Source organism: Ursus maritimus, unplaced genomic scaffold (genome assembly GCF_017311325.1).
Source record: "Ursus maritimus isolate PB19 unplaced genomic scaffold, ASM1731132v1 scaffold_26, whole genome shotgun sequence".
NCBI lineage: Eukaryota > Metazoa > Chordata > Mammalia > Carnivora > Ursidae > Ursus > Ursus maritimus.
Genome location: NW_024425119.1, coordinates 8,352,522 through 8,367,647, shown reverse-complemented (window position 1 = coordinate 8,367,647; position 15,126 = coordinate 8,352,522). Strand labels below are relative to the sequence as shown.

General features: G+C 38.1%; 1 pseudogene; it reads right to left on the bottom strand.

The window, feature by feature from the left end:
• Positions 1–2,870: 2,870 nt before the first annotated feature.
• On the bottom strand, positions 2,871–6,639 carry LOC103656217 (annotated as a pseudogene).
• Positions 6,640–15,126: the final 8,487 nt, after the last annotated feature.

Below are 15,126 nucleotides of genomic sequence, written 5' to 3'. Positions count from 1 at the left end.
ATGGAGCCCAAAACGGGGCTCAATGCCAGGACCCTGAGATCATGACCTGAGCTGAACCACTATCAACCTTCAGAACTCTTTTTATCTTCCAAAATAAAAGTTTATACTCATCAAACATTAACTTCTCCTTCCTCCCATCCCCCAACCTCTGGAAACCACTATTCTATTTTTTTCTCTAGGTATCTCACATAAGTTGAGTCAGACAGTATTTGTCTCTTTGTGACTGGCTTATTTTCACTTAGAATAATGGCCTCAAGTTTCATCCATGTTGTAGTATGTATCAGAATTTTCTTTTCTCTCTTTCCTTCCTTCTTTCTTTCTTTCTTTCTTTCTTTCTTTCTTTCTTTCTCTTTCTTTCTTTCTCTTTCTTTCTTTCTTTCTTTCTTTCTTTCTTTCTTTCTTTTTCCTTCCTTCTTTCTTTCTTTCTTTCTTTCTTTCTTTCTTTCTTTCTTTCTTTCTTTCTCCTTCCTTCCTTCTTTCTTTCTTTTCTTTTCTCTCTTTCTTTCTTTTCTTCTTTCCTTCCCGTCCTTCCTTCTCTCTTTCTTCCTTTCTCTTTCTTTCTTTCATTCATTCATATTATTTATTAACTTAATTTAATTTTTTTTTTTTTAATTTTGAGAGAGACAAGCAATGTTAGTACATTCTTAGTTTTTATTTCCCCCCTAGGCTCCATGTTGCTATTGTCTGTAATTAAACTTCTCTATTGTTACAGATATACGTTCCTTTAAAAATTTGTTTGGTCTTAGGTTTTTTCTGAGACAAGAATAAACTTCACTAAAGGTCTTAGGTCATTTTATAAAACAATAAATTTTATTAAAATGTTTGATTCTCCCTTCTTGTATCTCTGGCAGCACTTGGCTGCATTTACTTACATATGTTTACGGGCCTCTTTACAAGTATTTTCAGTGATAGATTTATTTGGATAGAATATTCTTATAGTGTTCTTGTATAGAAAAGATTATTTGGCTGAATATAAATTTTAGATTTCAAATACTTTTTTAAAAAATAGATAAAAAATATTATTCCACTGTCTTCTTGTATCCAATGTTACTATTGAGAAACATGAGGTAAATCAGATTTTTCTTCCTTTGTAGAAGATTTGTTCTTTTTCTCTGGAATTTTTAAAAATACTCCTTCGGGGCGCCTGGGTAGCGCAGTCGTTAAAGCGTCTGCCTTTGGCTCAGGGCGTGATCCCGGTGTTCCGGGATCAAGTCCCACATCGGGCTCCTCCGCTGGGAGCCTGCTTCTTCCTCTCTCACTCGCCTGCTGTGTTCCCTCTCTCGCTGGCTGTCTCTCTGTCACATAAATAAATAAAATCTTTAAAAAATAAAAAATAAAAAATAAATAAAAATACTCCTTCAATCTTTGGTATTCTTAAATTATGATAATTTTTCTTAATACATAATTGTATCTCTAGCTTTTATTACACTATGAACCCCTTCAAAAGCCATAATTCTATTCAAAATGAAAAATCTTGTGACTTATTTTCTTTGCATTAGTAAGAATTTCATTACCCAGCGGGGCGCCTGGGTGGCACAGCGGTTGAGCATCTGCCTTCGTCTCAGGGCGTGATTCCGGCGTTATGGGATCGAGCCCCACATCAGGCTCCTCTGCTAGGAGCCTACTTCTTCCTCTCCCACTCCCCCTGCTTGTGTTCCCTCTCTTGCTGGCTGTCTCTCTCTCTGTCAAATAAATAAATAAAATCTTTAAAAAAAAAAAAAAAGAATTTCATTACCCAGCAGCTGCATAAGTGTATCATACAGCTTTTCTCTTTTTGTGATGCTAGTAGCCACTGGTGGGTATTTGATGACTAGATCCATTAATTCATTGGGTTCCAAGATGCTGATACTGTAATTGTATAATTTCCTTGTCATTTATCAGCTGAGATACTTTTATTAAGAGATTTTTTTCCTCTCAACTATGGTACCTATAACATTTCATCTAAGAAATGCAGGATATATTCTTGATTCTTTCAACTCACTTGCTGATTATCAACATTCATGAATTTGTTCTCAGTAATTCGCAGAAGGTAGTTAAATTAGTTCTTATAATACCATTATAAACTCATGGATTTAAAGATATTTGGTGGGTGTCAATCCATTGGGATTCTTCATATTAAAGCTCAAATAATATCACTTTTGACCAGAGAAAGACTCTTTAAGTTGACTTCTGAGTATTTTTGACACGACCCTGGAAGTATTTGAAAATGTCCTTGCTATTTGGAGTGGTTCCAGGTTCATCTTTTACATTCCTTCCCCCAGACATGAAATCATCCATTTTTATGAGAAACTTGGCTTTCTCGTAGTGGTAAATAGCATTTCAAGACCACAGTCACAGTGCTAAGGACGGTCATGACTCAGCTGGAAGAAGTTTTTTAAAATAAGTGTTTTATGCATACATGCTTTTTTTTTTTTTGGCTTTTAAAGTGGCAAGTATCTTTTATTATACGTCATTGCTAATATTGCTAATAAATAATTTGTTCTTACTAAATACGGACATAAGCCAAATCCCAAATACATACCAAGGTATCAACTGGATACAAAAAACTCTTTCCTTTTGGTGAGAGAGCCCCGCACACCAGCATGAAACCTCGATAATACTACTATTTTCTGTTATCATCATTAGGCAGTTCTATCCATTACCAGTCAACTTCTAAATACAATTGTAGGAGTGAGAAAAGTAATTTGAGGAGAAAACTGTATTGATTTAGGGAGTGATAAAAACAGAAAACTACTTACAGCGAGGATCAATACTGTAGTGGACTTCTTAAAAACGGTCTTCCCCTACAGCTAAGATACGAGCTTATACTGTTCGGCCTAATAAAACATTACAGCTTAAAAAAAAAAAAAAAAAAAAAAATTCTCCCAAGAAACTGCATCCTTAGTCGCTGAAGAGGGTCAACGAAGAAACCCTGTTTCCCGCTCAGAGAGTGGCGGGAGCAGAAGACCGCTGTGCTGCAGGGTGGCCGCCCGCGCACGGGGCAGAAGGAAAGGAGCAAGGGTAGATATCCCCGAACGCCTTAGCGTTGTGGCAGGCGTACTTCACCCTCGTCCTTCTTGTCTAGCGTGCTTTCTGCACTCTCTTCCGCTTCGTCCGTGCAGCAATCCGTTCCCAGTATTTGAGATACGGCCACACGAGTCTCTCATTCTGGCGTGTGTTGGTATTCCAGGCATCGCCACCGTACGTATCTTGCTGACATATGTCGGTCAGGGCAGCTGCATTTGCAGCTCAGGGGCAATTGGGACCTTGCATGCTCGGACCAGTAAGTCCTTCTCCATTTCCAGCAGCCTGCCCGAGGGAGGAGCAGTCTGCAGTACATGCTCTGTCTTTTCCATTTTAGCATCAAACCTTTCAGCATGAACCTGGCCTCCCTTTGCCAGTCGTCTTCCTTTTCCAGGAAGCTCAAGTCCGCACTTCTCAAGGGCTGTAACTGGCTCTTTTCTTGCATGACCTGAGCCCGCTCCTGTTCCAGATATTACAATGTGGGGGGTTATTTAAGTTATTCATGGGGTTATTTAAGTTATTCATGGAGTTATACTCCTGGGCTGGGAGTGGCCGGCTCGGGTCCCCTTGCGCCACTGTCCGCAGGTCCTGGATACATACTTTTAACTCAAATTCAGGACTGACTTTGCAGTAGTTAAAATTGTGATGAAAATGTATTTTTATTAGCATAAGCATATTAATTCTTTCTTCGCATCTTTCTTTCTAATACTAAACTTATCCACAATGGTGGTCCCTAAATTGCTTTCTGAAAACAATTGCTTTATCATTCATTCGTGGGAATGGTTTTCTATGACTCTGTGCAAAGAGGCCATCAGCAGGTGTAGTACCAAAAACTTTTTTTCTGGAGCGCCTGGGTGGCACAGCGGTTAAGCGTCTGCCTTCGGCTCAGGGCATGATCCTGGTGTGATGGGATCGAGCCCCACATCAGGCTCCTCTGCTATGAGCCTGCTTCTTCCTCTCCCACTCCCCCTGCTTGTGTTCCCTCTCTCGCTGGCTGTCTCTATCTCTGTCGAATAAATAAATAAAATCTTTAAAAAAAAAAACAACTTTTTTTCTGGAGCATTTAAAAATACTTTATTTTCATTTCCAGTAGTTCCTCAAAAAATTACTTTAAACTCACAATTGAGGGGTTCCTGTCGTTCTTATGTAATCCTTTGTTCTTGATGCCGTGCGGCCATTCAGCTTGGGGCTAGTGAAAACCAAATTGAAGGCACCATCTCTGGGTGACCAGTCGCTAGTGAGTGCTCCTTTATTCCCTAGGGAATGCATGGTTTCAGTTTCTGTCTCCATCTCCGACTGCGATTCAGAGACTGTCAAGTTGCAGAGAGTTGATACAGTTCCAGTTTGCAGGAAGCCGTGGTGAAGGTGGTGGTGGTGTTTGCTGTTAAGGTTTTTGGGGGCTTATTTCTGTGCAAAACTGTCAAAATGGGATCCTTCTTGCCTCAGGAGATGATATCATAGACATTAGACACCAAAGTGAGTGTGAAACTGGACACCTAATGAGTGTTTTCTAAAATACCAAGATCTTTCCATGCATTCTTGAATTTCAAAGTCACAGCTTTATGAAATGTGTACCATCGTCAGCATATTTTACTATTAAGAAAAAAAATAATGCCGAAGTGTGTGACTTGCCCAATATTTCCAGCAGAATCTTCGGTCCCTAGCTTGACCACCAGTCCTAATTTTATGATGCCTGCTATCTTACACAGGTGCTCACCTGCTGTGCTCTCTTAAAGCACAAGAGAGCAGAAAAGATGTGAACTGTGGGGTTAGCATATGAAAGTCCTGGAAACATTCATTCACGGTGGGGAAGCTGAACTATCACATCTAGAAAGTTGTTTTCAGAAATATTCCAGTGAAGGGGACGTTAGGCTAGGACTTAAACCCATTGTGTGTATGGGAGCTCAGGGGTTTAGATAAATCAAGATGATTAGAAACTTCTTCTAAGGCAGTGTGGCTTCTCTGAGTCATGCGTTCTCTCACTACAAGTGACATTCCGAATTGTGCAGAGTCTCCTGTTAATATCATTTGTTTTCTGAGCATAAAGGAGGTGGCTAAAGTAGACTATGCTTTCAAATCCCCACATGGTCAATCTGGAATATAATGAACAGGGGTACATTTCATTTAAAAGAAATCAGATTAGCTGTGGGTTGGAGGAAGTGGGCACATTTTCAAGGTAGCTATGTGCGCACGTATCTGCAATATACGTGATCTGCATTTCCCCCACAATTTTAGCTTGTTTCCTAAGATGATTGCTTGACTCTTCTTTATGAATTTCCTGATTAATTCAGAATGGGGTGGATTGGTTCTTGAACCACTGTAACCATCAGTGGAGCTCAGAGCTGAACTCACCAGGGTAACTGTGAGTGCTCACTGCTTGGGAAACTCATGGCCTAACCCAGGTCTTAGGACTAAAGCTTTGGTGGTTTGTTGAAGAGAGCTTATAGGATGCAGTTATCACATGGGTATACCAAGAAAAAAAGAGTTCACAACTCAAATTAATTTCAGAACAGTGTCTTATTCAACTTTAAGGACTTAAGTAATTATTAATTTATGTAAGAACCTGAGGACTTTTCTTTACGGGACTAGAGGCATGGTGAGTCTTCAAGTGGGATATTGTAGGATATGCGGGGTTTTTCCAACTGATTTTTTGTGGTAGTTATAAGTAACTGCCACAATAGTATTTTGTGATATGTCTGTTAGGGAAACACTGATATAGGCTGCAGAGGTTAGACACCCAAGCTCGTACGGCAATACAGAATTAAATGTGTAATTCATGAAACAAACAAGCATTGTTGATACAAACTAAGTCTAACCAAAAGCCTCATTTAATACTCATTCAGAAAACATATATTGCAAACCTTTTATGTGCAAGTTTTCTCCTAGGTAGGGATAAAGTAGTAAAAAACAGAGTTCCTTTTTTATATATTACATTCTAAAATAATAATAAGGCTAAATTGAAATTTTGTCATTCCTCAACTCAAAAGCCTTGGCTGGCTTTCTATCTTGCCCAGAATAACATTTAAAAGCCCTTATCATGGCCTACAGGGTATCACATGTTCTAGCCTGTCTACCTCACCGACCTTCTCCCTGCAAATGCACATCCATTGATACTGGCCTCTTATTTTACACAGTCTCAAAATTCAGAGTCCTTATCTTCAAGATGACTTAGCCTGGATCCTCCCCTCAGATATCTGCCTGGCTCAGTTTTTCTCTTCTGTGAGGTTGTTGCCCAAATGTCACCTTCACAGAGAGGCTTCCCTGAGCACCTATGCTAAGCGGTATCCCGCCATCATTCTCTATATCCTTATCCTGTTTTAATGTTTCTGCAAAGCCCTTATCATATGATATACAATGTATTTGTTTATTTACTGCTTCTTCCCATTAGAATGTGTCCACAGAGTTCGTGGGAAGAAAAGCAAAGCTTTAATGTTGGTCTAGACATATTCACTCATAACCATTTCTGGTTTACTCTGGCCAGTCCGGCCTCTGAGAAACATATTGTCCCAGGTTAGGGCTCTTTACTTGCTGAACCAAAGAGGAAACTGTGGGTTCCTGCTGAGTCATTGGATTGTTGCTATATTTTCCATCCTGTTTGCCTATGTTGGTTTCCTCACCATTGTTGTTGGTGTTCATCTCTGCCGCTTGCACAGACTCCTTTATTTTTTTTTAGAGTAGTTCATTCTGCTCTCCATACTAAACATGTTCTTATTCCTCGTTAGTTTTTTTTTTCTAATTATGTCAGCTAGTATTTATTCTGTTAGTCGTTTTTTGTTTGATAAAATGTCTTTTTTTTCTCAGAGGACTATAACCTAGTGGGTAACTGTATGGGCTGGAGTGCCACGTTATTACCTAGATCTGAATTCCAGTTCTAGCATACTCTATGCAGGAGCTCAGGCAAATTTTTAACTTTTCAAAGACTTGGATATATTATTTGTAAAGGGGGAAATAATAGTACTTACTTGATTGGATGGGGAGTAAGCAAGTTAATTTCCGTTCAGTGCTTAGAAGATTGGCCGGCATATCAACAAATATTAACTATTGACACTTCAGAGCTATGTTTTTAATAATGCTCCGGGGTTACAGCTAGTACAGCTGGCACTCATATTCTCCCAGGTGTGTTGCTTGGGTTATTCGTATTAACTTTTTTTTTTTTTTTTAGATTTTTTATTTATTTATTCGACAGAGATAGAGACAGCCAGCGAGAGAGGGAGCACAAGCAGGGGGAGTGGGAGAGGAAGAAGCAGGCTCATAGCGGAGGAGCCTGATGTGGGGCTCGATCCCAGAACGCCGGGATCACGCCCTGAGCCGAAGGCAGCCGCTTAACCGCTGTGCCACCCAGGCGCCTCTCGTATTAACTTTTTTGACCAATGTTTAAAGTATTCAAACAGCATAAATCGGTGTTTTGTTTTTATAAAATATTTTATTGTTTGAGAAATCCCTGAGGCATTTCCAGCTTTGGAAACTGTGGATATAGTTCATTTTCTTCATTAATGTGAAAAGCACACGGTTTTTGAGCTGCCATAACTGAAGTCTGTAAAACAGGGCAAATTTGTCTTACTCCCCGTTTATAATAGCTATCTTCATCAAAACCGAGTATTAAGATGCCTTCATCTACATTTTCTAAATCATGATGAATGCTCTTTAGAAGCTAGTTTCAAAATATCTTGTGCTTGCTTTAGTGACAATCATTAAAATGAAGCTCGTTAGTTAGTAGACGACACCTGTTGTCCTCCTTTCACTGAGGCACATACGTACCTCTTTTCCAATCCATGGGGAGTGTATTCCTCCTTTCTAGAAGATGTAGAGAGCTGACTAATGGCTTGAGTATGCCATTGCCCTGCTAATTTGAAATTTTATAGCATTACTTCAATTCATGGATTTCAAACATTACTCTTGCTTGGCTTTTTCTTCCCATAACTTGAGTGATCCTGCCTTTACCCCCATCGTTAAGGGCTTTTTGATCTCATTTGCATGATTTCAATTTAAGGACATCTGTGCAAGAGAAACGATTTTCCTGTGTGGTAAGAATAATGATGGTGACTACTCATGCAACATTTAACTTACACCGGTGTGGTCAATGCTAGTTTTCAAATTTCCTTAAAATAATTTGCATAATTTTATTATGACCCCCTCATTGAGGATGGGACAAAGAAAGGCTAGAATTTTGTCCTTAGGGATGATAAACTCTAAGTTTTGACATACTATGTTAGAAGTGTGTGGGTGTGTTAGGGGGACTCACTAAAGATACAACAAAATATTTGGATAATGAATCAAAGACAACCTGTATGGCACCTTGTTAGAATCAGTCTACACAGCATCCATACTTGTCAGCCACTTTCTTCTCCAGGCTTTCCAGCTGCATCCACCAATGTCGACCTCGTACACACTCAGTCTTGCTTAGTTTCTGAGTTAACCTGAGAAATCACAAAAGACATCAACTCCTCTAATTTGTAGGCTTGAAATTAATTTTGCTGTTGATAGACCTGATATCTACCGTGTGAGGTACATGCATTGTGTATAAATTTTGAAATTCTCTACACTATCGTCATACTGTCTGCAAATACACCCATGTTTTGGACCCATTAAATATGATTAGGTTTCTGCCTCAGTTTTTATGCCCATGACTCTGGGTTTCTGCTGAGTTTTGGGCCCTGTGCTAAAAATTTCTTAATTGACACTCAATCTTATTCTTTCTGACCCTCTCCTCTAGCTGTTCTCCAAACCTAAAAGAATGTATTATCAAGACTCTCGGTGTTGTTACTTGTTTGATTTCAACTACAACCATTGGCTTGAACATTCTCTTGCACCTGATTCGTGACTCCAGAGTTTGGCTTGTTCAGAGATTGACAATGTCTTCAACCATGGCTGAGTTAGACATGCTTTCCAGTCACTGTGTAACTGATTCCTCATTCTTAAATCCTGTGCTGTAACGCACTGAGAGGTTAGTTAGCTTTTGCCATTTTGTAATACTCTAATCTCTTGAACTAATTTATATACTCTTCCCAATTTGGGTAGTATGGAATAGCAGAAAGAATGCAAACTCTGCAATCACAAAGGTCTATTGTGAAATAAAATATGCACAAAACGATAATTCAAATAGTACAAAAGAGTTCATGAGGAAAAGCAATAGTCTCTCACATCATCCTTTCCCACTCTAATCCTGCTATACAGAGGTAAATTGTTTTAGCTGTATTCTTCTTTCTTTCTTTCTTTCTTTCTTTCTTTCTTTCTTTCTTTCTTTCTTTCTTTCTTCCTTCCTTCCTTCCTTCCTTTCTTTCTGTTCTGGTGATGTTTTCCATGACTCTGATTATCTCTATTTTTGAACATCATAATCTAGTACTCCTTGTTCCCCTAATTCTTTTTGACTTTCTTTCTATTTTCACTTTTTCTTCAAATTTTGAAGATTGAATGATGATTATTACTTTCAGTTATTAATTTATTGGTTAGTTTTTTAAAAAAAGATTTATTTCTTTATTTGAAAGAGAGAGAGCTCGGGTGGAGGGAGGCGCAGAGGGAGAGGGAGAGAATCTCAAGCAGACTCCCTGCTGAGCACAGGAGCCTGTCATGGGGCTCAATCTCACAACCCTGAGATCATGACCTGAGCTGAAACCAAGAGTTGCACGCTCAGTCAACTGACCCACCCAGGTGCCCCTGTCAGTCACATTTTTAATTTTACCTTGTCAAGGTTGTTGGCATCCACATTGTTTACTATAGTCATGATCAAAGTCCATGTTTTGTACAGAGGCTAACTCTAGTCAACAAACTTTTACATGATCATGAATCTTCTGGGCCAAAAGATGGGCTAAGATTATGTATAGATCCCATGTCTTAATTCTGATTTATTTAGAAGATATTGCTCCTTTCACTAAGGTCAAATGGATTCTATTTCCTTAGATTCTATAAGTTATTTTAACTCAAGTTACGTTTTAATTTGTTTCCTAATTGGACTGTACTTTCTCATACAGCCTTTCCCCCTGGTATTGCTAATTGGTTTTTCTTGGATATCCTGCTTCTGTTATGCTCTTATTTTTCAATCCTTCCAATTAATGTGCCTCTTATATGGCATTCAGCTTTAATCTGGTTTTCTCAGAGACCTCCTTCTGCTGCTCTGTACTGGACCCATTGCTATTCACAGTGGCCATCCAAGGACTTCCCTTCCTGGCTTTCCTGGTTAGACCTCCTGTTTCTTGTACACTGTGCCTTTCTCTTTGCTGCTGTGGGCATAACTCTTTATCTACAAATTTAAGTGTGCAAATAATTTCACATTTTTAAGTAAAAATAAATCTGATTCTGAGATTCTGGTATGCCAGCCTGGTAGGAAACCCAGTCTCAGTCATCTTGGGGCTCCTTTCCCCTCCCTGCAATGGCAGGAGGATCCGGGAAGCTTATGTGTTGTCCGGTGAAAAAGAGAGGGACTCTTAATCTTCAGTGCATTGGGGTCACCACTGCCTGTCCCATTGTTTAAGTCTGTGTGGCATCTGCGTAATGGATGGCATCAGATTTTCTGTGACAACAGTCCATTTTCTCTCAGTGAACTAAACAGTTTTTCTTCTCCGAAGTCTACCCACTTTGGGGATCTCTGTCAGGATGCACAGTACAAGTCCTTAGGGTTAACGGAATGCGACAACATTTGTTCACACCTAAGTCTTTGGAAATCTCCCATCTCTTTATTTGCCTTTTAGATGAATCACTCCAAGTATCACCATCTTCTGAAAAACAAAGGGGAAAAAGGGATATCGTTCATTACCAGGAAATTTTTCTTTTTGGCCCTATACTGCATACCTTCCCTGAAGTGAGAAAACAGGCCTGGTGACCTAAGAAGGTGTAATTTCATTATTTCTAGTACCCAGTTACAATGGTAAGTGGTCAAAGATCAATTTTCTTTCTTTCTTTTGAGGAGATCTGCATTTTTTCTCTCTGGAAGAGTTTAGAGCCCTTTCTTAATGCTCAATCTTTTAAAATACTTTGAGGCTGTGAGCATTAGTTTGTCATTTTTGTGTATTTGCTCTTCATAACATTATTTTAGAACAAAGAATGAGAAATTTCTTGTAAAATACTGAGTCTCTGTCACATTTGAAAGGGACCCTGTTTCAGCTAATTAGTGAATCATTTACTAACTACGCAACCGCCTATTGTCTCTCAATCTCCCAGCGTTGTGGGATGTGGCGGGACAAACAACTCCTCTCATCTCCTAAGTCATCCCTTCCTCCAGATGCCTTCTTTCCTTCCTCTGCAGCCGTACTCCAGCACCAGACTGGGTTATGTGCTCCCATTTTTCTTCACTATTATCCACTAATTCTTTCTGGGCAGTATTCATTAAATATATAAGCATTTGTAGAAACTCTGTTTTTCCCTAATACAGTGTCAGCATTAAAAGGATGCATAATTTGGACCTGTTTTGCCCACGGCCTTTTCCCCAGTGCCTAGAAAAGTCCCTGGTACATAATAGGTACACTGTGGAATTGGTGAAAGACAATGTTCCCTGTTGTATTCCCACAAACTGCAAAGTGCTTAGCACCTAGTAGATACTTTCCAAATATTCACGACCAATCAACTGATTCATTTTTATTTCCATCACCTTCCTGGCCTTGGTTTCTTCATCAGGAATTTCCTTGTTATGTTTATTTCCTATATATCTTTTTCATGTTCCAACATCAGGATGAGTCCAAACCTTTTGAATGAAAAGAATTACTTCTTTGCTAAGTTTTGGAGCAAGATTTGAGGTTGAAATGTTTCTTTCACTCTAGAGCAATAATTCATCTGTGAGATACTGTGGGACAGTCTGACAAAAGCCATTAAAGTGAAAAACTGAAGGCAAAAACGGAAACTCGTAGTGTGGAGGGGGTTGCACAACCCAAAAGAATGCACAGCTCAGGATTTTCTCAACCAATCGGCGCTGCAATAATGCACTGTGAAGTTTTGGATAGCAGATTATTCTGGGTCCCTCACTCTAACAAACCTCTCAGGCTTGCAGTCCGTAGACTCCTATCCATTTCTGGGCCTGGTTGCCACACAATGGTTTGCTTATTTGGAAGGGTTGTCTGACCAACATCGTAATGAATTTAGTAGCCTGATTTGATTTTTCATTTTCTTAAAAAAAAGATTTAATTTAATTTAATTTAATTTAATTTATTTTATTTTATTTTATTTTATTTAGACCTGCGCTGAAACCAAGGGTGGACACAACTGACTGAGCCACTCAGGTGCCCCTTCATATCACTTTTTTAAAGGATGTTTGCCCTCTTTTGTTCTTGTTTTTACTTCAAAGATAAAATATTTTTTATCATGTAGGTGTTTATTGCTATGAACTTCCCTATTAAAAATGCTTTTGTTGTATCCCATGAGTTTTTGTATGTCGTATTTCTTTTTTTTGGTATATTTCCATATTTCCATTTTCATTTGTTTCAAGACATATTTTGATTTCTAGCTTGATTTCTTTTTTTTTAAATTTCTTTTTTGACCTATTGGTTAAAACATTATTTTATGGTATGTGAAGTATGCCATAATCAAATAATAATAATGATTTCTTTAAATGAAATGGACTACATTCCCCAATCAAAAGACACAGAGTAACTCAATGAATAGTACATATGCTTACAGGAGCATGCTGTTTAACCTCATATATTTCCGAATTTTTCAGGTTTTTTCTTGCACCCGATTTCTAGATTTATAACATTGCTGTCAGAAAAGACACTTAGTATGATTTCAATCTACTTAAATTTATTAAGACTTGTTTTGTAGCCTAACATGTGATCTTTCCTAGAGGACGTCCCATGTACACTTGGGAAGAATGTGTATCATGCGGCTCTTAGATGGAGTGTTCTGTACGTGTGTGTTAGGTCCATGTGTCATTTAAGTCCAGTGTTTCCTTATTGATCTTCTGTCTGGGTGACCAACCTGCTGTTGAAAGTGGGGCATTGAAGTCTCCTACTCTTATTGTACTGCTGCTATGTCTCCCTTCAGCTCTGTTAATATTTGCCTTATATATTTCAGTGATCCTATGTTGGTTGCATAAATATTTACAAATGTTATATCCTCTTGTTGAATTGACCCTTTTATCACTTTATTTTGACTTTCGTTGCCTCTTGTTATAGTCTTTGTCTTAAAGTCTGTTTTGTCCAAGTATAGCTGCAATCTGCTCTCTCTTCATTTCCATTTGCATGAAACATCTTTTTCCATCTCTTTACTTTCAGACTGTGGGTATCCTTAAAGCTGGAGGCTCTTAGAGGCAGCATATAATTTTGTTTTATCCATTCAGCCACTCTATGTCTTTTGATTGGATAATTTAGTCTTTTCCATTTAAAGTTGGTATTGTTAGTAGTAGTAGTATAAGACAGCTTAATTGTGGTATACTTTATGTACCATTAAGGTGTTTTAAGTATATGTAATTCAATGATTTTTAGTAAATTTATGGAGTTGTAAAACCATCCCCACAATATAGATATAGAACTTTTTCATCACTCCAAAAAGATTCTTTGTGTCTATTTACAGTCACTCCCCATTCTCACTCCTAGTCCCAGGCAACCACTGATTTCCTCACTACCCCTGTGGATTTGCCTTTTGTGAATATTTCATTTAAAAAAATTAACAACATGTGTTCTTTTGTGTCTGACTTCTTTCTCTTCGCATAATGTTTCTGAGGTTCATTAAGGTTGTTGTATATGTCAATATTTTATACCTTTTTATTCCTAAATAAAGTTTCATTTATAAATCTAGCTCATTTTATTTATTCGTTCATGAGTTGTTAGACATTCAGATGTAGAGTAAATCTTGTTTCTTAAGGGCCTTCTTGAAATATAATTTACATACCATATAATTCAGTCATTTAAAGTACACAGGCCAATGGCTTTTTTGCATATTCACAGATTTATGCAACTTTCATCACAATTTTAGAACATATCATTACCAAAAAAAAACAAAAAAACAAAAAACCCACACCTCACACCACTTAGTCATTACTCCAAAATCTATACCACCTCCCCCTGCCCTAGGCAACCACTAATCTACTTTCCGTATTTATGAATTTGCCTATGCTGGACACTTCCTATAAATGGAATCCCACAATATGGGATCCTTTGTGATTGACTCCTTTCACTTAGCATAATGTTTCTTAGATTCATCCATATTGTAGCATATAGCAGTATTTTATTCCTTTTCATTGCCAAATACTATTCTGTTGTATGGATACAACATTTCCCCCTCAGTTTTATTGAGATATAGTTGACACATACATTATGTAATTTTAAGGTATACAATGTATTGATTGGGTGCATTTATAAATAGCAAAATGATTACCACTGTACTTCAGCTACCACCTCTACTCTGTCACATATTTGCCATTTTGTGTGTGTGTGGCAAAAATCTTTAAAATCTATTTTTTAGTAACATTCAAGTATATACAATAATGTTGGCAATAATCACCATGCTGTACATTAGACTGTTAATTTTACAGCTGGAAGTTTGTACCATTTGACCAATATCTCCCTACTCCCCCACTCCCCAACGCTTAGTAACCACCACTCTACTCTCTGTTCCTTAATCTGTCATTTTTTGATTCCACACATAAGTGATATCACACAGTATTTGTCTTTCTCTACCTGACTTATTTCACTTAGCCTAATGCCCTCAATGTCCACCCAAATGGTTGAAAATGGCAGGATTTACTTCTTTCTCATGTTTGAATAATATTCCACTGTATATTTATACCATATCTTCCTTATCCATTCACCCATTGATAGGCACTGGGGTTGTTTCCGTATCTTGGCTATTGTGAATAATGCTGCAATGAACATAGTAGCGCAGATATCCCTAAAATATTCTAATACATATGAAACCAGAAGTGGTATTACTGGATCATATGGTAGGTCTATCTACAATTTTTTGAGGAACCTCCACACTTTTCCATAGTGTGTGTACCAATTTGCATTCTTACCAACAGTGTACCAGGGTTCCCTTTTCTCCATACCCTTGTCAACAGTTGTTATCTATTATCTTCTTGATATAACCTTAATTTTAACAGGTGTAAGGTGATATCTCATTGTGCTTTTTTTTCCCACTGTGCTTTTGATTTGCATTTCCCTGATAGTTAGTGATGTCGAGCACCTTTTCATCTGCTTCTCG